General features: G+C 35.3%; 1 long non-coding RNA gene across 3 annotated transcripts in view; it reads right to left on the bottom strand.

Annotated features, from left to right (window-relative positions):
- LOC120362300 (uncharacterized) overlaps nt 1-25175 on the bottom strand; it is a 493086-nt gene that overhangs the window by 208632 nt on the left and 259279 nt on the right. For all 3 annotated transcript variants that reach the window (XR_012514192.1, XR_012514193.1, XR_005578252.2), the window contains exon 4: nt 23202-23305. This is a non-coding gene — a long non-coding RNA (uncharacterized LOC120362300). The remainder of the gene's footprint in view (nt 1-23201; nt 23306-25175) is intronic.

Here is a 25175-nt window from a genome sequence, read left to right as displayed (position 1 = left end):
TGGTCACTATAAGCAAACAGGGCCCATGATACTTACCTCAGACAGATATTGTAAAGGTTAGAAATATTATAGGTTATGAACTTTGCATAATGAGTGGCATATGGTAGAAGCTCATAATTGTAGGCATTATCATCCATTCAAATAATTTGAACTCACAAAAGCAATAATTTAAGAATACATACAACAAATATCATCAGGAGAGTATAAATAAATATGATGCTATGATAGTAGAGTGCAGGAGAGGTACACTTGGTTAAAGAGAGTATATGAAAAACAGGATAGAATTTCAAAAACTGCATGAACATCGAAGAATTTTCAAGCAAAACAATGGGTTGAACAAAACCATGTATTTAGAAAAGCTGTCATAGACATAAGTAACAACAATTTGTTTTTTGACACAGATCATACAGAGTAGAACACTGAAGAGACTGATGTTATGATTTACTTGTATTTTTAAAATTATATGAAGATAACAAGTTAAATCAAAGGCATATCCATGGGGACAATTTCAGACTTTTAAAACAAGTAAACAATTTAGTGCTTCCATGTCTCTCTGCCTTGGAGCATGCATTCCAAAAAGTTAAGCACAGAATGATTTACCACATAGTAACCACAAAATGTGTTTGTTGATGGCTGAATGGGTGACTATGCCTATTTTCTTACAGGCCTGTTAGGTATGAAAAACACTGGCATCCATTGACAGGGTCTGCTTCGCTGCTGGGAATTCTCCTGTTCCAGTATGTGGGAGAGGAATGAGACTAGACTTGCTCTTGGTGAGTGGTATAATAAATCTTTCCATTTCTCTCTTGCTCTAAAAATCCTACAAAGACCCTTCCTTGTTCACAAGATTAAATTCAACCTCAAGAACATGGAAGAAGTGCTCTTTTGTGACCCAAACCCTGACAGATTTTTCAAGCCATAACAGTTCGACTTTCCCCTTTTCCCTTACCCCTGGGATTGACACACCAACTTCTTAGCTGTCCCTGAAACAAGCCATGCTATTTCATGTTTATTCACTTTCCATGTATCATTTCTTTAAGCTGAAATACTTTTATGCATGTTTTGCAGTTTTTAGCAGCCAGAATAGCATCCTACCCATGACAGTCACACAAAAAAATTGTTGAATTGAAATACTTCTGTGTCTCTGAACTTTTACACTAATATAATGCAAAGTCTTGCACCAACTGTGGAAAGATGCACATGTTTGAAAATCAAAAGCCAGGAAATCTCAGTCTTGCCCCACTCATAATCTCATGTTACTCATAATATCTATTAAGCTTCTACGAAAACACTATTGTGAGTTTAGTTTCTCTGTGAATTTGTCACTGAGGACACTGAAGCACAGAGAAGTTAAATAACTTGACAATGTCAGAGAAATACTGTTAAGCTATAAGACTCAGGTCTGTGAGTGTAAAGTCAGCTTATTACCCTCTATTGCCTGAACTGGGAACATGGAGAGCTTTTATGATTGTCATGCAAAATGTTATGTTCTGCAGGACATGGATCAAAAGGGTCTGCCTGTTTAAAAATAGAGCAAATGTTTTTAGTCTATCAGGTTTCTACTTGGTTGAGTACTAAAAAGATAATCCATTTATTCCAATTGGAAGAAAGTTATATTGATTTTCTATGTATTAAGTATATTTAGTCTCTGTCCTGAAATGTCAGTGAGTTTGGTGTATTTAATTGCGTTTCAAGTTCACTTAATTTATTATTACTTAATAAATAGGGGTTAAAATTATTTAACATTTTAAAACACCTAATCTTTGAAAAGCCCCAAGTTAAATACAACATAGAAAAATTTATAAAAGTGAATTCCATTATTAGGTATGCATTTTGTTTAAAGCACTCTCTTTTGATGTAGCTATATTCAAATATATAAAATAATGTCTTAATCTTTGAATATTTACCCTTTAATTTTGGGAGATAAAAAGTTTCTTTTTATTTAGTTTATGTTGCTTTATCAACATTTTAAGGGTTTTAAGGTAGCTTACCAAAAAAAAAGCAGACAAACAAAATTATCCATATACTATTCAACAGAAATATTAAACTAAAGAAGTTAGAATTTAAAAAGTAAAAAATAAGTAAAATCAGGTGTGTTGTCCACAAAATATTTTCAATTTTTCTATAAACTTGTTAGAATCTGGCAACAAATTAAGTTCTAACCTTACTAGTGGTCCCTTCAGAAAGAGAAATACTACATACTGCAATTTTATAGTTTTCATTTTATTAAGAAAAACAGTTGCTCAGTGAAAAACAATTATTGCAGAGACCCTATCTCCTAATAAACAGAACACTGCAATGTAATGGACCAACGGTGTCAATTATATTGGAAGAGGCTTTTTAATTAAAATTATTCAAGAAGGTAGAAAATAGCACCAAGCACAAAGAATGAATGCTATGTTAAAATATTACACTATGACTCACATGTTTCAAATATTAATGGAAACGTAATTCCTTTATTCATTTCTAAAGGAACAGAGGCACCAAAGAACTGTTAATAAAACCATCTGAAAAGTAGCATCTTTTTTGATCACTGGACACCTCTCTGCCAGAATTGGTGCCAGATATAAAGAAAATTTCCTTTTGTAACCACTGAGTTTTAAATTTTACCATGACAAATAACTCTGGGACAACTATAACAACAAGAGTTAAAATAAAAAGAGATGAAGACTTCTGCTTTTAGTCATGAAGAACTCGATAGTATCACATTAATATTCACAAGGAGAACAACTTGATAAACTAGGTGAAATTTTTAAAAAGTATGAGTTCAAAGTCACCCTAGAGCAATTAAGCCTGTAATATTGGAAAGAAAAAAAGTTCTAAAAAGAATGGAAACATAGGAAGATAATCCAATGTTTACCAGTTTTCCAAGTGAAAATTTACTAATTAATTAGCAGTAGCTGAGAAGTTGAAAAGTAGAGTACAATTATGTAAAGTCCTGAAAATATAAGAATATTATTCAATAATCTAACAGTAATTTAATATTCTGCCAGGATACATTTTGAAGGACAGAATCTTCTATGAAAGAAACCTTAGTAGATGTGCAAGCTTTCTAAAACTGCTTATATACAGAAAGCATGAAATGAAAATGAAAAAGCTCTTATAAAGACTAAATCCCAGCTTCAAGTCTGATAAACCTCAGACTGGATTAAGATGATCTACGCCTACCTCAACTATATGAAGAAAATAAAAATAAATTCTAAGTGTAGGAATATAACACCACTCAGAGCCTCAAATAGTTTCTAAAGTATTTCATGACATTTAATAGAAAACAGCAGGCATACCAGAAACAAAAAAAATCTAAAATTAAGAGGAAAAACGTTAACATTAGGAAAAAAATCCTCAGGAGAATAAAATATTAACTTCATAAGACAAATAAAAAATGTGATATGTTTGAGAGAATAGATGAGTTGATGGGCAATGTCAACAGAAAACACAAATTAATGGAAGACAGAAATACACTGAAATTCTAGAACATAAAATTATCAAAATTAATAACTCAATATATGAGATTAACAGAAATTAATTTCACTGTGGAGATACTTAATGAGCTGAAAAATAGGTCAGTATATCAAGATTAAGATATGGAAAGAAAATAAAAAGTGAAAATTCCGACCAAAAAAAAAAAAAAAAAACCTAAAAGAGACATATAAGACACAGCCAATGGTCTACCATAATTGTAATTGGTGTTTCTGAATAAGGGAAGAACCATAAAAGGAGAGAAGAAATATTTAAACATACAAGATTAGAGAATTTTCAAAACCTGATGAAAGATATCAACACACAGACACAATAAGTTTAAAAAAACCTAAGCAGGATAAGTGAAAGGAACAAAAGACAGGGATCATAGCAAAACTGCTAAATAAAAACACAGAAATGAGATTGTTTTCAAATGAGTCAATGTTTCCTAATTTTGGTTTTGTTTTGCTATAAGTACATATTACTTTCAAGGAGCAACAAGACCTCTGTGCACAAAACTATTTCTTACTATTAAAATAAATTAAAACCTACAAGAACGGAAGAATTTTTTCATTTATGAATGAGAGTGCTCAGTATTTTAAAGCTTCAGTTTTCCCTAATCTGACGTATCAGCTCAATGAAGTTTCATTTAAACAGTAAACTATAAAATCAAAGGGCCAAGCAAGCAAAAGCAATTGTAAAGAACAATAGAGTCAATCGGCACACGTCACCAAATACCAGCCACAGTAATTAAGAAAACTCAGCATTGGCATTAGGAAAGACACACAGATAAATGGAAAAGAAATAAGAGTTCAGAAATAAACCTACTCTTATGTGACATTTGACATTGACAGATAAAATATATACAAATGGGGAAGATATTCCTTCAATGAATGATGCTGAATCAGTTTATACTTGTATGCAAAAAGAAATAATCTTGGCTCCTATTGTATCCTTCAAACAAAAGTTATTCCAAATGGATTTTAGATATAAACATGAAAAACAAGGAGAAATAAATTAAATACAATATATCCTAACAATAGCAGGATTGAGTAGACACTTATATCTTAGAACATCATATAGTATTATAAACAAATGAACTGCTACTACATTCAACAGCATTAGTAAGTCCCACCTAAAACGTGTTGCTAAATCAAAGGGGTAGTTACACAGGTACGTTTGCTTTGGAAAACATACTGCTTTACGTCTAAGATCTTTGCCTCTCTCTCTCTCTCTCTCTCTCTCTCTCTCTCTCTCTCTCTGTGTGTGTGTGTGTGTGTGTGTGTGTGTGTAAGACACCTGTTGGCTCCTACTCAAGGTACACTGCATTTACTCCAGTTTTACACAAAAATAATATTTTCTTTTCCTTTCTTTTCTTTTTCCCTTTCTGAGACAGAGTTTCACTCTGTTACCCAGTTTGGAGTGCAGTAAAGTGATCTCAGCTCACTGCAGCCTCCGATTCCTGGATTCAAGTAATCTTCCCACCTCAGCATCTCAAGTACCTGAGATTACAGGCACCTACCACCAAGCCCAACTTATTTTTGTATTCTCAGTAAAGAGGTGGTTTCACCATTTTAGCCAGGCTTCTCTTGAACTCCTGGCTTTAAGTGATCCACCCACCTTGGCCTCCCAGATTCCTGGTGTTACAGGTGTGAGTCACTGTGCCTGGCCAAAAGTAATATTTCCTTCATGTCTCTGATTTGAAAATTGTTGGCAAACACTCCTCTACTAGATTACAATCTTATTAATGCAGAACCTTGCCTAGTCTTCTGTTTTCAGCTTCTAGACCATCACTATCCCTTAGTATTCATTAAATGTAACAACAATTTATTTGAATAAAGGAAGAAACTAAATTATAGAAATCATAATATTTTCAGTTGCATGTATCTTAAGATTTATAAAGGGAAAAGGTAATTTATAATCTGAGTCACCTAAGTCTGGCTGCTGACTCCCAGAAAAATGAAATCCAGCAGCCAAAACATCAAGCAGGGGTTTTGTTTCTTTCTACTTCTCTGATCTGTTTAGCTGAGCTTGATTTTGTTTAGGCAGACTACCTCCATATGTCAGATAAAACAGTGACTCGCAAGCTAGGACCTACATTTTTCTAGTGTGACAGTCCTAGTGGACAAAGCCTTCCTTCCTTAATAATTCAAGCAGAAAATCTCTGGGAAGGGATCTAATTGGATCAAGAGACTGTTTGAAACCAATCACTGTTCAGAGACAGAATGAAGACCATGGTTAAGTGGCTGGGGACATAGCTGTAGTTGGAGGTGGGGCAGGTGGGATTAGCTCCTTTTGAACCACATAGAAACAGGGTGACACAAAATAAATCACAAATATCATTTTAACTGAACACAAAAATGTGTTATCTGCATTCATTAACACAGAAGGAAACCTGAGAGAATCACACCAAGAGAAAATATTCAGAAGTGAGGAGTTGTAGGGAGGTGGAAAGGAAGGCTGTGGAAGAGAAGAGAAATATTAGATTAGAGAAGGAAAAATAATAATCTGTGCTTCCATTAATGGAAATATTCTTCTAAATCTTGCCATTGTTTACTTAGCCCTAAGAATGTGGGATAATTGAAGATAAAACAGCTTTATCTTACACCCTAACATTCACAGGTCATGAGCATAATATTCTTTCTAAAACAAAGTTAAGTGCTATACATTTTATTATTCTCTTTAAATATAATGAAGTTTGAGTTTCCTTGAATATTTTAAGGGCTATTTCAATAAAATATCATAAAAATCTATAGCTAAGACTTCTTCTTCTGTGAAGATGGAGGAGTTGGAATGTTTTCTATTTCTCCTCTAAGTACAACTAAAGACCCTGGATATCATATTTAAAATAAATATTAATTCTAAAGTCAGAGAGACAAAGATAGAGCAGCTAGGGATTGGGAACCCAAGAAATGGAGAGTGCCCTGGGATTCCTTTTTACCTGACATATTCGAGACTTGGAGCGGAAGAAGCTAGCCACCCAGAAACACCAAAGGCATACACAAAAGGAGGTGAGAACAAGAAAAACCTGGTCTCTTCAGCTAGAGGACCAGGAAGGGGCAATCTAGCAAGACAGAAAAGCTTTAAATAATAAGCTCACTAGTCCAGCCAAACACCACTGAAATAACTGTACCCACCTTCACTCATACCAACATATACCCAGGGGGTGCTTAGATTTCCACATTTTCCAAGCAAAACTGAGCATCAACTGAACTTTAAAGCCTATTCAACAACTAAGTCAAAATGGGCTATAGAACTAAATTTAAAACACAAAACTAAAACACAAGGAGAAAATCCTCAAAAAATTCTTAGACAACACCAAATTCATGATACATACATGAAAAAACTGATGAATTAAACTTCAACAAAATAAAAAAAAATGTTAGTTCCCTGAAACAGCTTATTTGGAAGAGAAAAAGACAAACTGTGGACTGGGAGAAAATATTTGTACATCACATATCTGTAGTATCTCATTCAATGAAAAAAAAATTTCAAAACCCAGAATAAAAACCAAACAAAATAAAAAAATTCAATTATAAAATGGACATAAAATGTGAGCAGTCATTTCCCCGAAGTATGTCCACGACTGCTACAATAGAAGACAAGATTGGATTTCACTTGTTTTTAAATTGTGTTACTGTGATAAATAAGTGATGACTACATTTATTATAAAACGGATTCATCTCAGGAGATTGTAATGACGTAAAAGTCAAAGAACTGTTTTTATGATACATCTTTCCTTTTGGTTTTTAACTTTAAAAACTTATTCTGAGTATATCTCTATTTTAAAATGCTGTCTCATGAAACATAGTTACATATGCTCTTGCAAATGTAAATTACTACTTCAAACTATATGAAAGCCATCAATTTACTAATACAAATCAAAACGTGTCTCAATAATTTAATACATAATGTTCATTAATCAGAAACATCTTTTATTTATGTTTATAATGAAATAGAATTTTTGTTTGGCCTTCCAGAAATTAATGTTTTGAGAGAGTAGAACATAGTCTAAGATGTGAAAAAAAAGTCAACAGTACATACAGGTTCATATATGCGGTTGATTTTAATTATTTTTATATTAAAAATTATGCATTTACACGTTAATTAATATATTTTGTGTATAAGTATTCATATAGTTTAAAATTTAAAAGTGTCTTTGTCTTGAATATAGGACCTGGATTATATTTTCAATATATCTGTGTTTACCAAGTTGGTCTACAGATCCCTGATTTTTTTTTAGCTTGGAGCACTAAGATGGCCATTTAAAAAAATACTTTCCTTCTTAATTGACCTCTCTCTACAAAATTTTTCACAAATCAAATGGGATGTCTTTTAAGTATTAACCACGTCATATCTCTCATATCTTGCTCAAAAGACTGTCTAGTGATTTCTTGTTACAAAGAAAATAAAACCTAAACCTCTGACAATAGTGGTCTGCTCAATCTCACTGGCTCCCAGCCTGTCCCTCTGATCTGACATCAACTCCAACCGCTCTCCCAGATTCTCTACACAGGGACTTTGCTTTGCTTTTCCCTCTGCCTCCTATGTCCTTTTTCCCTAATCTTCTCATAGTTGGGCTTTTCTGACTTTTACAGCTCAATTGAAATATTACGTTTTTAGAGATACCTTTCCTATGTACATCCTCGTTGCAACCCTGGTCTCCATGCCCCATAAACACACTTCACTTCATCTATCAAATGATCCTCCTCAGTTGTGTGCGTGTTTGCTTTTTACAGCATTACCACATTTTAAATACTCTCATTTATGTATTAGTTTATTTAACACTGTTTCCAATCTGACCCCTCTCTTGAGAATATATGCTTAATCAAGATCAGGACAGAAACTTGGTCTTTTTGGCCACTTTATTTTTATTACCTAGAACAGGGCTGGGATACCAGGAATACAGAATATGTGTTTAATGCATAAATGAATAAATGCATCACTAGATAATTATTATACAATTTTAAAAGCCACCATTTACATAACTTGGAGAAGTTATGTAACCTCTGTGAGATATTTTTTTCATGGCTAAATTGGGTGGAATAAAACAGTTCTCAGAAACTCATAATATTAATTTCATATTTTAAATTCTAGAAACCACACTCATAATCGTTCTTTCCTGCCTTTCTTCCTAAAATCCCTATAGCTGGATTTTTTTTTTTTCATTTTAATTTTTTTTCAATAGGTTCTGGAGGAGTAGGTGGTGTTTTGTTACATGAATAACTGACATATTGATGATTTCTGAGATTTTGGTGCAACCATCACCTGAGTAGTGCACACTTCCCACTCTTTTTCCCCAGTTCCCAAAGTCCATTGTATCATTCTTGTGTCTTTGTGCTCTCATAGCTCAGCTCCCATTTATGAGTGAGCACATATGATGTTTGGAATTGGAGACCATTATTCTAAGTGAAGTAACTCAGGAATGGAGAACCAAACACTGGATCTGAAGAAAAGTGAGAAAAAGGAGTAATAGGAGGAAAGGGAGGAGAGAGGGGAACAAGTAGGAGGAGGATTGGAGGGAAAGAACGAGAGGAGAGAAGGAGAAAGACAGGGAAAGAGGAAAAAAAGAAAATGCTAAAACTTGAGCAAAACAACTAAATATAGTCAGCTCACTGAGCACGTAAACATTAATTCATTTATTCAACTACGTAGAGTTACATTAGGGGCACTACCAAGGGTATGACAGAGTTTTCACAAAACCTGGCAGATGTACTCTCATAAATCATAAGGATTTTTAGTAAAAAAAAGAAACAGTTATTTTGAGGGACAGGTTAGGTGATTTTAAAGACACAAAGGAACAATAAATTGCTTATTTGGTACCCCAGATATTTGTATCAAATATTGGTATATGCTGGCAATTTCACCATGTAAATCCAGAGAAATCAAGATACAGCAGGGATTATGAGTGCCGATTTTTCATAGAAGCAACATAGCTAGAGGTCCATATAAGCTGGAGGTTGATTTTGGTTTCATGTGACAGAAAAATAAAATAGTAATGAATTAAAGATGACTGAAGGTTTTCAGCCCCAAATAAAAACTATGTTAAATTTATTGCATGAAACACAAATTCCAGGATATCTGATTGTTTTGTGAACCTCTCTATCAAATCTGCATCCCATGTGACTCCTTACCAGCTATAACCTTTTGGAGAAGGATCACGTTAGAATAAGCTGCTGCTAGATTTACCTGAAATCTAGCAACATTTCCAACATTTATTTGGAAATGTTGATTACCCAAAATCTGAGTAGACTGTCAACATGTCTGACTGTGTTAATTTTATGTGCAAATAATCAGGGCCAATGATATCACAACATACATTTTAAAAATGATAATGCTTGTTCCTTAGCCATGGGCCTTTCTGCTTGATTCATTCCTTCTTTTAATTTTTTTTCTTTTATAGTTAAAAGACATTTGGAAAAATAAACTCAAATGAAAAACAAACTTACTTAGTGCAGTTAATTCCACAGTCTAGCAAGAAGTATTGAAAAATGTTGGATTTTTTTGAAAAACATTTGGGGACACATTTTTAACTTTGACTGTAGTGGCTGTTTTACAGTGATCCCTTATGATTGTTTTAATTTTTTTGAATAAAAATAGTTGTTTGATTTTCAACCATACAGGCTCCAAATAACACTCTATGAACTGAAAATGCATGGTACAAGCACACAGCAAATTCCTTAGCATTGTGATATGTTTCCTACATTGTCCTGCAGAGTGCCATAGTATAATTTAAGTTTGTTTCTTCTTGTATAAAGGTAAAAGGTATTTCACCTTTCTATTGGTCAGACTTTGCTGACTATATCAGGAAGAAAGTGGCACATGCCACCATTCTAAATGTAGTCTATAATTTTGCCTAAGACTTTAGCCTTGGCCATGGCATGGTCTGAGTCTAGACATAAAGTGAACAATAGTTGGACAAAATCATTTGTCACTGCAGAACAGCCATCATAGACTTCTCAGATGGCAATGGATAGACTGTTCTGGCAGCTAAACCCCTCCGCTAAGCTGAGGTCAAATTTCAGATTCTCATACAACAACATGCTATTTCTGATACTGAATTCTATATTTGTTAGTGATTAAGTTTGGCTACATTTAATAGACTATCCAATGAATAATGCTTACACAAAGATGGGGCAATGTTTCTAAGTATCAAAGAGGCAGCATAAGCAATATTATCATTCCACTCTAATACAGCAATTTTCTAAGTATTCATGTGAACACAGGAATCTCCAAGGCCCTGATGGATGTTCAATATCTCCACCATTTATACAATAACAGCATAATTGTCACTTGCCTTTTTCCAATGTGGAGACATTTGCATTAATGACACAGAAGAAACAGTAGTGAAAACCATTGGCATTTTAGTACAAATCAAGGCAATGGAATCTTCTATTCTAGAAAACATTGATCTCTTCACTGGCACACAATTGAAGGCAAAAAGCCTGTTTCACTTTAAAATGCCTTTGATGAAGCAATAAAGGTACTACTTTTGTCAAATTTTGAGTTGAATCCATATATTTTTAATATTTTATGTGACAAAATGGGAGGCCATATAAAGCATTTCTGATGCATACCTAAGTAAAACGCTTGCCTCATAAACAAAACACTTGTGCTTGTTTGAGTTCCGAGCAGATGAGCTGCTTTTGTCATGAAATACTATTCTTACTTGAAATGTAGGACTGAGAGACAAACTATCGATGTTCAGAAAAGTCTATGGCAGGCATTTTTTCAATAATGAACTAAGTGCATTTGTCTCATCAAATAAAACATTTGACATCATGCACTGTCAATGATAATATATGAGATTACAAATGAACACTAGAATTTTGGAAAAATTATCGCCCAATGTGAGGTTGGCTGTTTCTCAAAAGTTAAAGACTTTCTTATTAAAATATTGGTGATATTAACAAATGGGTTTCACATGTTTTATAATTAAATATGCCAGCATTTGGAATGCCTGCATAAATTAGTGAGCTAATATTTTTAAATAATGCATGATGTTACAAAATCACGCATAGGTAAAAGATCCACTCAAAGTGCAAGACAGATCAATGGATATTTATGTAACCCAATAAAGAATATTTTATATGAATTTTAAATTCCATATTGAAACTAACCTATAAGCAACTTAACACTTAACAAGTTTGGTTTGTTATCAGAGAAGAATATCCACAATTATCTTAAAAGATCATTAAAGTACACTTTCTTTCTCAACTACTTATGCTTTATCCATGCAAGAACAGATTTTTCCTGTATGCTTACATTTTTAGAAAGTTCATAACAGATTGATGCAGAAGCAAATATGAAAATCAAGCTGTCTACTTTTATGCCAGGCATTACAGTCTTTTTAAAAAAACTAAAGTAGCTCCATCTTCTTCTCTAAATACATTGGTTTTTGAAAAATATAAACATGAAAAACCCATTTTGAAAATATAAACAAATAAATATATGGCATTCATGTTAAACTATAATGTGATTAATGCATTTTTAAGAAAGAACTATATTTTTAATTATTTCTTAATTTTAATTTTCATGTGCTAATTTTCAACTTATATAACTTGTATAATCATAAACTCTCTTGGGTATTGAGTAAAGAAATTTTGGACTGAAATATTTGAAAAACAATATTCTACTATAAGGCACATGGCTATAATTTAAAACATGAGACCTTATTGTTTCATGAATACACAAGTAATGAATCATTGAAACAAAAAAGATTAAATGAGAATAATGACACGTATTTATTGCTACATCCTTATTTAATATACACGAAGACAGAAGACTAAACAACCACCCCCGAAATAAGTCAGGCATACTTAGATGGAGAGAGGCAAAGAGACAGATTTCTTAGAAGAATTATGGAGGATAAGAAGTCTCATGATATGTCACGTGCAAGCTGGAGAACCAGAAAAGCCTGTATTATAACTCAGACTGTATCTGAAGGCCTAAGAACGAGGTTTTAAAAATTTGTCAAAAGTTAAATGTGTTAAGGGAGTCAGGCAAAGGGTCATCAGAATTTTTTTAGTTTCCCAGAAGTATATTATTTAAAATTAGAGAAAGGAAAGGTTCTGGCACAGTAACATACCTATATTGCCTATATACAACAGCTTTGCAAAAATTAATTTAGGGTGTTAAAAAGGCTTCAAAAACACTTATGCTTTCTGACTCAATAATCTCAGTTGTAAGATTTCAGTATGTTCCAAATATAACTTAATAGTAAATCCAAACTCCAGCAAACCTAAAAACATGTAGAACATAATCATAACAAAATTTATAAATAGACACTGGAAACAATGATATATCTAAGAATAGCATGTTACATGTGCACAATGGGATATTCTGTAGCCAGAAAAATAACATTTGTAAAGTAATTTTTGGATAGAAAAATGTTTATTAAGTACAAAACAGCTATACTTAAGGTATTAGTTAAGGTTCTCTAGAGGGACAGAACTGAGTCTGGAGGCTGAAAAATCAGGAGCATTGTTGGCTGAGGGTAGAAAATGAATGTCGCAGCTCAAGCAGAGAGAGCAACTTCTTTTTCCCTCCATCTACGTTTTTGTTCTATCTTAGCCCTCAATGGATTGAATGATGTCCACTTACGTTGGAGAGAATAGTCTTTATTCAGTCTATGGATTCAAATACTAATCTCTTTCGGAAACACTCTCATAGATGCATCCATAAATTATGTTTTACCAGCTATCGGGTATTGTTGACAAAGAGGTAAGCTCTGTAAACTATGTTAAGAGATTTATTCTGAGCCAAATATGAGTGACCATGGCCCCCTGGGACACAGCGCTGGGGAGGTCCTGAGCACATGTGCCCAAGGTGATGAGGGTACAGTTTGGTTTTATACATTTTAGGGAGGCTTGAGACATCAATAAAATACATTTAAGAAATACGTTGGTTTGCTTCATAAAGGCGGGACCACTCAAAGTTGGGGACTTCCAGGCTATAGGTAAATCTATAATTTTCTGACTGGCAATTGGTTGAGTTTGTTTAAAGACCTGGGATCAGTAGAAAGGAAATGTTCAGGTTAAGATAAAGATTGTAGAGACCAAGGTTCTTCTGAAGTCTTACAGTGGCCCTTAGAAACAATGGATGAAAAATGTTTCCTATTCACACCTTTAAAAGGTGCTAGACTCTGAATATTTTCAGGATTGGGAGGATCTGGAATAAAAAGATCTAGCTATGTTAATAGAGATTTTTTACAGATGTACATTTTCCCCCAGGAAGAACAGCCTTGCAATACTATTTCAAAATATGGCAAAGAAACATGCTTTGAGCTAAAATATTTTGACTTTCTTCTTTGTCACATAATGTTATGCCAGAGTCAGATAGGAAAGTAATACTAATATATAGGGTTAAATAAAAGCCATCTGATGAGAATTTATAGTTAGTAGGGCATGACTCCCCAGACCTTTGATAGGAATTTAGGCGAGATTTAAAAAAAAAAAAATCAGAGCTTGGTCCTGAGTATCCCTCAGCCCAGCCAAATTGACACATAAAGTGAATTATCACAGCATCTTAAAACGTTTTCATAACATGGGGAGAAAATAAATCAAGAGAAAAATAATAGCATGTGTCAGCAAAAAGAGGATTACAATTGGAGATGATCGGACTTCATTGAAAAGATGGCATTTCAACAAAAGTGTGGAGAGAATGAGGAAGAAAATGAAGTAGATATATAGAGGCAGTATTAATTCACTTGACATACTACAAACTGGCTTACTGGGTCAGAGTGAGGAAGAGTAGTAAAAAATGAGGCCAGAGAAACAATGAATAAGCTTGATAGATTATATAGGACATTTTAGAAACCTCTAAAAAATTTAGCTTTTGCTTTGCACAAAAGGAGATGCAGTGGTAGGTTTCCGCAAACAACAAAATGGCCTAAACAAATTATTGAATGTTCTATCAATAACAGACCATGGAAATTCTGGAATAGAGGAAAAACAGATCCTAATTAGGAAGTATTACAATAATTTAGAAGAGATGTGATGGTGTAAACCAAAAAGTATCTGAGACAGGTTTATTCTGCCAAGTTTAAGGACATGCCTATGACAAAGCATCAGATGACCCTGAGAACACGTACTCAAGGTATTTGGGCTAGAGCTTGGTTTCATACATTTTAGGAAGAGAAGACATCAGCTAACACCTATACGGTGTACATTTCTTCAGTCCAAAAATGCAAGACAACTCAAAGTGGGGTGGGAGTGGCTGGGGGCAGAGAGCTTCCAGGTCATAGGTGGATGCAAAGATTTTCTGACTGGCAACTGGTCGGAAGGGATAACTAAAGACCTAGAATAAATAGAACGGAGTGTCTCGGTTAAGATAAGGGATTGTGGAGATAAAGGGTTTTATTATACAGAGAGAGTCTCCAGGTAGCATGTTTCAGAGGGAATACATTTTAAATGTTTTTTGTTTGTTTGTTTGTTTGTTTGTTTTTTCATCAGACTTAAAAACATGCCAGTAGCTGGGTGCAGGGCCCACACCTATAATCCCAGCACTTTGGGAGGCTGAGGTCAGGAGTTCAAGACCAGCCTGACCAACATGGTAAAACCCTATCTCCACTAAAAATACAAATACAAAAATTAGGCAGGTGTGGTGGCGCACGCCTGTAATCCCAGCTACTCAGGAGGCTGAGCAAGAAGAATCACTTGAACCCAGGAGGTGGAGGTTGAAGTGAGCTGAGATTGCACCACTGCACTCCATCCTGGGTGACAGAGTGAGATTCCATCTCAAAAAACAAACAAACAAACAAACAATAGCAACAAAAAAGTGTCAGATTCTCTTCTGCATCAGAAAAAAAAAAAGACCGTAAAAGAAAAACAGTTCTTCAGAGAATGTAGACTTTTTCCACAAGAAACAACTTTGCAAGATCATTTCAAAAGATATCAGAAAATACGTTTTGGGGTTAAATATTTTTATTTCTTCTAGGGCCTGCTACCTGCTATGTTGGTTTCTTATTGCTACCAACAGTCTGCTTCGTCAGTCTTAAGATTTTTGTTTTAATGTTAAATTCCAGTCAACTGTGCCTGAACTCCAAAGGGAAGAGAGTATAATGAGCCCCATTATAAGCCCCACGTCTAAGCCCCACTTCCCATCATGGCTAAACTAGTTCTTCAGGTTAACTTAGGAATGTCCTTAGCCAAAAAGAGGGCTTCATGCAATCGTTTGGGAGACTTGGAAGTTTATTTTTGGTATACAATGGTGACTTTATAATGGCAGTACAATTGATTAGAAATAAATAGTGAGGAGCAAAAATGATTATAGGCATTGAAAGTAGGTCAGAAAAAAATCACATTGGCAATTTGAATGATGTAATAATTCAAAAGATCATGTGATATGGTTTGGCTGTGCCCCCACTCAAATCTCAACTTGAATTGTATCTCCCAGAATTCCCATGTATTGTGGGAGGGATCCAGTGGGAGGTAATTGAATCATGGGGACCAGTCTTTCCAGTGCTATTCTTGTGATAGCGAATAACTCTTACGAGATCTGATGGGTTCATCAGGGGTTTCTGCTTTTGCTTTTTCCCCATTTTCTCTTGTTGCTACCATGTAAGAAGTACCTTTCAACTCCCGCCATGATTCTGAGGCCTTTCTATCCATGTGGAGCTGTGAGTCCAACTAAACCTCTTTTTCTTCCCAGTCTCAGATATGTCTTTCTCAGCAGCATCAAAACAGACTAATAAACCACAGGAATGGGGTGACTGTATTGCATTTATTGAGTTGGTAAATACTAAATGTAAAAAGGATGAATCTGGAATTTAGTTTTGGACATATGAGTTTTAAGTGTCTGTTAAGTGATGATTTGAAGGTATTGGCTGTTCTGTGGTCAATTCAAGGGTGGGAACAGAAATTTGGGGTAATCACCATACATATATTTTCTTAAAAGTATGATACCAGAGAAATCATCATAGAAATGAAGCTCACACAAAACTAGACATTAAACTTAGTCTTAGGGCTTAAAATGCCTTAGGCCTCTCCAGACTTGAGAATCCAATGTAAACAAAATAAACCACTGAAAGAAATAAAGAAATTTTCAATATGCCTAACTAAAAACTAGAAGAATATAGTATCTTGGAAGTCAAGTGGTAAAAGAATTTTAACAAGCAAAGGATAATCAACTTTGTCAAATGATGTTAATAAGTCAACTTAGATTAGAATTTACAATAGCCATTGTTCTTTGAAAGGTGAAGGTAATTGGGTTCTTTCAATGGAGTGGTCTGAAGAGTGAATGATATGAATTTAAGAAGATATAGTAGCAAAAGAGCAGAAAACAGAACATATTTACATACATTTCGAAAATGTTTTTCTGTGTAGGCAGGGGACAAACTGAGGGACAAAGGTAAAGACAGTTTAAGGAAAATCATCTTATAATGGAAGAACAACATTATCAGATACCATTTATACCCTGCCTCAGACACCCTGCGTCTTACCTGTCTCTGGGGACTCTGACTGCTTGCTTTACCTAGTGGCCATAGAGATTAACATTACACAGACACCACCCAGCTATGCCACAGGGGACATCTCAAGTAGTTTTGCTGCCTAAGGCTTACATTTAGATTTCCAATTCTTATGGTTACTTCAGATTCAGAAAGCACAACATATGTAGAAACTTATTTGGCTTCTTTTGTTGAAGGTGATAGAACACTGAAGTCCAGGGAATCTTTGTGAGATGAACTTTGACTATGGTTGAATATTAAACCTTTACTGCTGTTAGATGAACTATTTGGGGAGTGTTATTACCCACCTCTTTTACAGTGAGTTTAATTATTCTGTACATATTTGCTGCACTTCATTTCTGTAGTATGCAAATACATATTGAGACAGATATACTTAGCATCTGACAGAACATTTATTTCTTTACCTTCAGTGTAAGGACCAGTATAGTGTGATATGGGAAGTAGTTCCTGAAACAGCTCTCCCTCACCCTAGATAGAAAACCAGAAGCAGAAATACATCAGAAGAGAATTTAAAAGATTAGCATCACCCTCAAAAAATGGAAAGATAAATGATATAATTTTCCTATTTAATTCCCTCATCTAGACTATGAAAATAATAATAATAAGATTAGATGGTTCCTGACAAATATTTATGAAATATTCAAAAATCAATCGAGCAGTAGTAGCATTAATTGCAGTTCCATGCTTAAATGTGGGTTAATTTTGTAAGAGATCAACACTGCTTCTCATACTTACTATACAGCTAATCATCTCAAGCCCCATTGACTGAGAACGTAAAAACATTTTGCCTTTACATGGAAAAGACAGCAGTACCCCTTAACAGTCTGGCCACAAGACCATGTCAAATTTCTTGTTCATCATAATGCATTCCTCCAGGATTTTATGCAGAATGTAAAACCAGTCCAGTGTATTGAAGGCAATAGGCCAATTGAACCAACTAATCAAAAACAAAGTCCCTGGACCCACATACACCATAGGGTGGGAGATAAACCACTCAAAGATTATGAATCTATCACACTAATAAACTTTTCTGGAGCATGCTGGCTGGCACAGCCTCTCTAAGATAAAGAGCAATATGGTATATCTCATACCTCCAAACAATAAAAGAGGCCACAACTATTTCTGGTCGTCTTTACATGCGGAGGCAGCATACATCAGATTTAGTAATACTTCTACCAAGTAACTTAGCTGTTTGACAATTGAATTTTGGGCCCAGCACAAGAAGAAAGTGTTCTGCTATACATTTATGATCACATATTAGATTCTCTGACACTTGCGAAAACTGACCAAGGAACCTGATGGAGCTACAAGTCTTCATGGTAAATAAGCATGCCACATGGAGTCTCTGGCAAGTCCTGATATGAAAGTCACACAAAGTTGCACAAACTTCTGAGGTAAGTCCATGATTTCTCCTAGAAATAAGTAGCATCTCTTTGAAGAGAATCACCACAGACTGAAATTTGAAAAATGTAGCTCCAATCTGACTGTAACCTGTCCTTCAAGAACTGTATATTGTAAAATCTACTAAGTCATAAATTAGAGCAGGCACAGCTATTATTTTACAATGGCAACATACCTTGAGGATAGAGCCAAAGACTAACATATGGCACAACTAAATATACAAACAAATGGCCCAGAATCTCACGTTTCCTCTCTTGGTCCCACAGATGCTTCTCTCTCCACTGAAACCTCTGTCTTTGTGGGGGTTTCTATACAACCAGCTGATAGATTACAAAATAATTCAGGCTTATCTGGTTAACAAATAGATTGGCAATCTATATTGGCACTAGCTAAAAATGAGTTGGTACCAATTATAACCCATCCAAAAATAGTACCCAAAGAGAGTAGTGATGAGAACTATTCCAGATATGCAGAGTTATGAGCAGTACATGAGACCCTTCACTACTTACAGAAGAAGTAATGGCCAGAGGCCTGGCTATACACTTATTCCTGGGAATTTGCAAGTGGCCTCGGTCATTGCTTAGGTTATTGCAAGAACAAAACTGGAAGTTTGAGGACAACAAGGTAATAGAAGAGGGATTATATATACAAATGGGAGGTGGCCTAGATTGCAGATATTTTGGGTCACATTTGATAATCACTTGAGAGCTTCTGCTACTATGGAGGGCCTGGAACATGAGGTGGGCAGGATGAACAATGAGTCAGCCACCCTTTTATGCCACTCAACTCTTGTTCAGTTGACACATGAACAGAGTTGCCATGGTGGCCAGGATGGAGGTTATATGGAAGCTCTTAACATAGCTTTTCTCACCACGACTGACCTAGTGGATGCCACTGCTAAATGCACAATCTGCTAGCAGCAAATACAGTATCTGAGGCCTTACTATGACATTAGCCCTCAGGGTGGTCTAGGTCTATTGGACAGAAACGTTCTGACCATTTGCAGAGACTGCATACTTCATAGTGCATCTTTCAAGATATCCTTGGAAAAGAAGTAATCAGTTGAATTTGTCATAAAATATGTAGCCAGTTTGCTAATATCTTCTCTCATATTTCTATTCCATATTTTTCTTTGCATACCTTCCCTTTGTTCACTTCTTTCTCTTTTTCATGGAATTGTAACTGAAAAAGAGTGAGGATTAGAGAATTGCTTTACTTCAGATTCTATTTTCAAGAAAACCTGGACTCAGGTGAATAGCATATATTTTTAGGCAAATAGGAAGCATCTTGTGAAGTTGAGAAAATGACAATGTAGTAGAGCTATGCATGGAATCATAGACGAATATATTAAAAAGAAAAAAGACATAAGGTCTAATACACAGGTGGGGAATATCTAAATAGGAAAACTCCAAGATCTGCTCTGCAATTATAAAATTTAAAATCATATAAATTCCTGTAAGCTACATTGTCTTCAAACTGATCCTCTGTAAAATATGGATGAAGCTGGTGAGATTTGTAATAGTATTAATACATTTATGTCAGAAAGAGTTTAGAGGAGCTCATAAATTTGAAGATGATTAGCAGAACAGAATGAATTACTATCATTAGTGTGCCATAGTGCCCATGTGTCATTTAGGATATATTTGGCTGCCAATATGCACGTAGCTGAAGCAAGAGTTACTATGGTAGGGATAAAGATTTTAACTTCAGTTATGAAATGGAAAATCTGGAAATAATTGAATCATGATTGATTAGATCAATAAACAACAATGAGATGGCATTTCACACCTATTAGACTGCCTAAAGTTAAAAAAGACTGAGAACTGTAAATGCTGGCAAAAATGTGAAACAACAGAAACCCTTATTTATTTCTGGTTGGAATGCCAAATGGTACAACCACTTTGGAAGAGAGTTTGGCAGCAATTTCTTTCAAAACTAAACATACTCTTACCATAGAATCCAGCAATCATGTTCCTTGGTATTTACCCAAATGAGTTAAAAACTTATGTCCACATAAAAACATACAGACAGATATTTATAGTAGCTTTATTCAAAATTGCCAAAACTTGAAAGCAACAAAGATGTCCTTCAGTAGGTAAATGGATAAATAAACTGTGGTACATCCAGACAACAAAATATTATTCAGTGCTAAAAAGAAATGAGCTATCAAGCTGTGAAAAGACATGGAGGAAGCTTAAGTGCATATTTAGCAGTGACTGAGCCAATATGAAAAAGCTATACACTATATGACTTGAAATACATGACATTCTTGGAATGGCAAATTATGGAATAGTAAAAGGATCAATGGTTGCCAGTCATTTTGGGAGAAGGTGCTATGAACAGGGGGAGCATTAAGGACTCTTATGGCCATGAGACTATTCTATATAACAGAGTAAAAACAGATAAGTGCTATTATACATTTGTCCAATCCCATAAAATGTGTAACACCAAGAATTAATTCGAATGTAAACTATGGCATTTGGGTGATAATATGTCAATATAGGTTCAGAAATTATAATAAATGTACCACTTTGCATAAGATGTTGGTAGTGGCAGACACTGTGCGTTTGTAGGGGCAGAAAGTATAAGAGAACTCTGCATTTTTCACTAAATTTTACTGGGAACCTAAAACTCTTCTAAAACCATCATGTCTGAGGCTGGATGTGGTGGCTTATGTCTGCAGTCTCAGCACTTTGGGAGGCCAAGGTGGGCAGATCTCTTGAGCTCAGGAGTTCAAGACCAGCATGATCAACATGGCGAAACCCTGTCTCCACACACACACACACACACCAAAAAAAAAAAAAATTTAGCTGGGTGTAGGGATGCATGTTTGTGGTCCCAGCTACTCTGAAGGCTGAGGAAAGAGGATTGCTTGAGCCTGGGAGGTGGAAGTTACAGTGAGCTGTAAGCTCACCAATGAACTGCAGCCTGGGTGGTAGAGTGAAAACTTGTCTCTGAATAAATAAATAAATAAATAAATAAATAAATAAATAAATAAATAGTCTGTTTTTACTAATTTAATTTAATTAACATTCCCAAGGCAGGAATGAAGTGTAAAGGTACTTTGTGTTGCTGTTGTTTGGTACCATTCTCTATTAATCTGCAAAGGAAATATTTTGCATATGCTTACAGTAGAATTCCTCTTCAAGTGTATGGGCCAGAATAGACTCCACCCCGACACCCAGTGGAGTTTCTATTAGAGAAGAACGGAATCACAATAAGTGGTCCATCTTCCCATTCAGACTTGAGTAAAATGAAGCTTCCATTCACAGAAGGAGATGGCTGAGAGAGCAGCAAGTGGTAGAATCTGCCAGGAAATTTTCTAGTTTTATTCTTGCCATGATATAGCTATGATTCATCAAAAGTGTGGTAGGAGCCATTTAGGACCTTACAAACTTATGTTTCTGCAAATAATGTAGTGTGATGGTTAATTTTATGTGCCAAATTGACTGCGCCATGGGATTACTAGATATTTAATTAATATTATTTATTGTTATGTCTGTGAAGATGTTGCTGGATGAAATTATCATTTCAAACAATAGATTGAGTAAAACAGTATGTCCTCCCCTGTGCGTGATCCTCATATAATCTACTAAACATCTGAAAGGACTATAAGGCTAAGTAAGAAAGAGTTCAATCTCTTTGCCTGATGCTCTTCAAGCTGGAACAAGAGCTTTCGTCTGCCTTTGGATTTGACCTTGAAGTAGAATTTACACCATTGGCTCTCCTAGTTATCTGACCAGCAGACTCAGGCTAGACCTCTATGATTGGCTCTCCTGGATCTCCAAGCTTTGCAGACTACAGATCTCAGACTTCTAACTGTCACAATCAAATGAGCTAATTCCTTATTATATCTGTGTGTGTGTGAGTATGTGTATGTGTGTGTGTGTGTGTGTGTGTGTGTGTGTATACCAACAGCCATTAAAGTCTTAACTGATTTCAATTATCAGCTCTAAAATCAAAAGTGTGTTTCATTCATAGTACTCTGAATGTATTTTGCATGTGATAAGGGCATGAATTTTGTGAAGGCTAGGGTAGAATATTTTAGACTTGATACTTATGTTACTCCAACATTCATATATTGAGGCCCTAACCACCAATGAAATGGTCACTTTTAACTTCAGTTAAAAGGAAAAGGGGCCTTTGGTTGGTGATTAGGATTAGATGAGATCATGAAGTTGTGGTCTTTATGATGAGATTATTGTCCTTATAAGAAACATCAAAGATCTTGCTTTCTCTCTCCCCACACTACACAAAGAAGACGTCATTGAGTATACAGCAAGATGGTGACAACCTATGAGCCAAGGAAAGAGATCTCAGAATGAACTTAACTTGCTGGCACCAGGATCTTGGACTTCCCAGCCTCCACATTAACTGGTAGAAATAAATACCTGTTGTTTAAGCCACCTAGCCTATGACATTTGTTATGTAGCCTGAGCAAACCAACACATGCAGTCACCATGAGAGACACGGGTGACCTCGACACTGGTTTTCTCCTTTAAAACAAGTATGAAACAAATTTCTCTGACTGTTGCATGATGCAGTTAAGAAAAGGTAAAACGTACGAAACTCAGTTCTCTAAAAGTGGTTCTTCACTTCATCATTTTCTAATTATAAATATTATACAAGTTAGGCACATTACTTCTCTTATTTGATCCTCACCAGAAAACCAGAGATTTTTAACGTTTACCTCATAGGGAAATTATGAAAATTAAATGAGATAGTAGTCATTGTTATAGCATTGTGCTGGAGAGTGAATGCACAATAAATGGTATCTTTAAAAAAGTCATATTTAAATAATATTAATTGTATCTATTTCCCTATATCTTTACATGTTCCTCTTTTATGAATTATTCTTCAGTCTCTGACTCACCTTCTCTTTCCCGCGGGCTGCAGGGCCTTTTACCTCTGTGCTGGTCCTGAGATAGAGTGAACCTACAGTACTCTGCAGGGGTGTCTGGAAAACAGCAGGGTCCACTGAAAATTCAAGAAAGAAAGGTGAAAAATATAAAAAGGAGGAAAAATGGAACAGCTTCTAATGTTAGTTTGCCTACTAATTAGCAAAGTAATTAAAGAGCACACAAAGTTTACCAACCCATGTAATACTGGCATTCTGTGTAGCATCTTCCTATACTAAGAAGGGCTGATTGACGACTCATCCTCCCCTTTTGTTTTGGAAGCTCTGAGCTCCTTTGGGCTTTTGGCAAAAACATTGTTTTTCTTTCCCATGACAAACGCACAGATCTCAATGTTTGGCCCAAAAAATTGCAGCCACAGCAGTAATGCTTCCTGCTAGTTGGGTAATGTGCAATCTACAAATGTGTTCATATATGCAAATTCAACTCCCACAACAGCATTGTAAGATTGGCAGGATATTTCCCCCATTTTACAGATGAGGAAATTGTATCCTGTTCCAAATAGATTGGGACCTATTTGAAAGAGGAGGCCATATTTTATTTGTAAATAAATTACAGAGTGCATGCAGGAGGCACACAGAGCTCTCAATGCTGATGAATTGCAGATCTGTGTGGAGAGTAGTAACATGCGGTATGCCTGGCTCCACCACCCACCAGCTTCATGCCCTTTAGCATGTCACTGACTCAGTATCTGATGAGGCCTCTGTGGCAATTTAATATAATGTTATCAGAAAAATTCCTGAGACATAACAATTGCTCATTAATGTCTGTAGTCATTCTCTCCTTCTCCCTACTCCAGCTGTGTCCAGGAGTCCTTCATTTTACCCAGGAACTGTGGCTGGCTGGTTGGTTTGAAACATGAGTGAATGTGAGAGTGATATGTGAAAATATCTTGTCAAGAAAGAGGAATTTTGATTTATTAACACATAGTGGTCCAGCAGAATGGTAGACTGGTATACTGTCTATAATATACAAACTACCTTATTCAACTTAAAATTTACACCCTGTCATGATGTTGCATAAAAAAGAAAGGATGCATGTGAAATAGCCAGTAGGAACTAACAAGTACAAAAATTCTTTCCACAGACATGCTGTCACTAAAGCTTCATCCCAGCCTGGATAATAGGCACTACTGACTCTAATTGGATATCAAGGCTCAGAAAAGAGATGTTTCTTGTTCCAAGTTCAAATAGTTAGAAGATGGAGATGACAGTGAAAGATGTTTTTGTTTCTCAACTCATTGTGCACATGCCAACAAGCATATAATATGTGTGTACAAATACCTGCTATGTGACCATACTTATTTTTAACTTTTTTGTCATCTTTATTTAAGTTATTGCAGGAGATATATTAGATTTTATTAATTTTTTTTCACTTAATTTTGTGCCTTCTTACTTGTAAAAATAATACACCCCAGAAACAAGTATATGATAATCTTTCAATATAATTCTGTCCTTTAAAGGATGCATGCTGGATTAGCCAGTAAGGTTAATAAAAGAGCCTTGAAGAGGGCCTCGCCTGAACTCATCTCCACTCATGTTCTACTGAATTTTATCCCTAGGTCTCACTAAATTCTTTTCCATATAGTATGATCATTTTAATGTGGGATAGGACATGGATAAGGGCACTGCAGTGGAGAACTTCAGGCAGCTGAGAGGCAAATGTATACCTTGAGAAGCTGGTCAGAAGCAGAGATTGATCATTTCGACAAAGAAGTGGAAGAGGAATCCTGGTCAAATACAAATACTGCAGGGGCCCTGTGATGGTTACTACTGAATGTCAACTTGACTGAATGGAAGGTTACAAAGTATTGATCCTTGGCATGTCTGTGAGAGTTGCCAAAGGAGATTTACATTTGAGTCAGTTGGCTGGAAGAGGCAGACCTGCCCTCAATCTGAGTGGGGACAATCTAATCTGCAGTCAGCATGGCT

Source organism: Saimiri boliviensis, chromosome 15 (genome assembly GCF_048565385.1).
Source record: "Saimiri boliviensis isolate mSaiBol1 chromosome 15, mSaiBol1.pri, whole genome shotgun sequence".
Classification (NCBI taxonomy): domain Eukaryota; kingdom Metazoa; phylum Chordata; class Mammalia; order Primates; family Cebidae; genus Saimiri; species Saimiri boliviensis.
The sequence above is the reverse complement of the archived record's forward strand: the minus strand, read 5'-3'. Positions and strand labels throughout refer to the sequence as shown.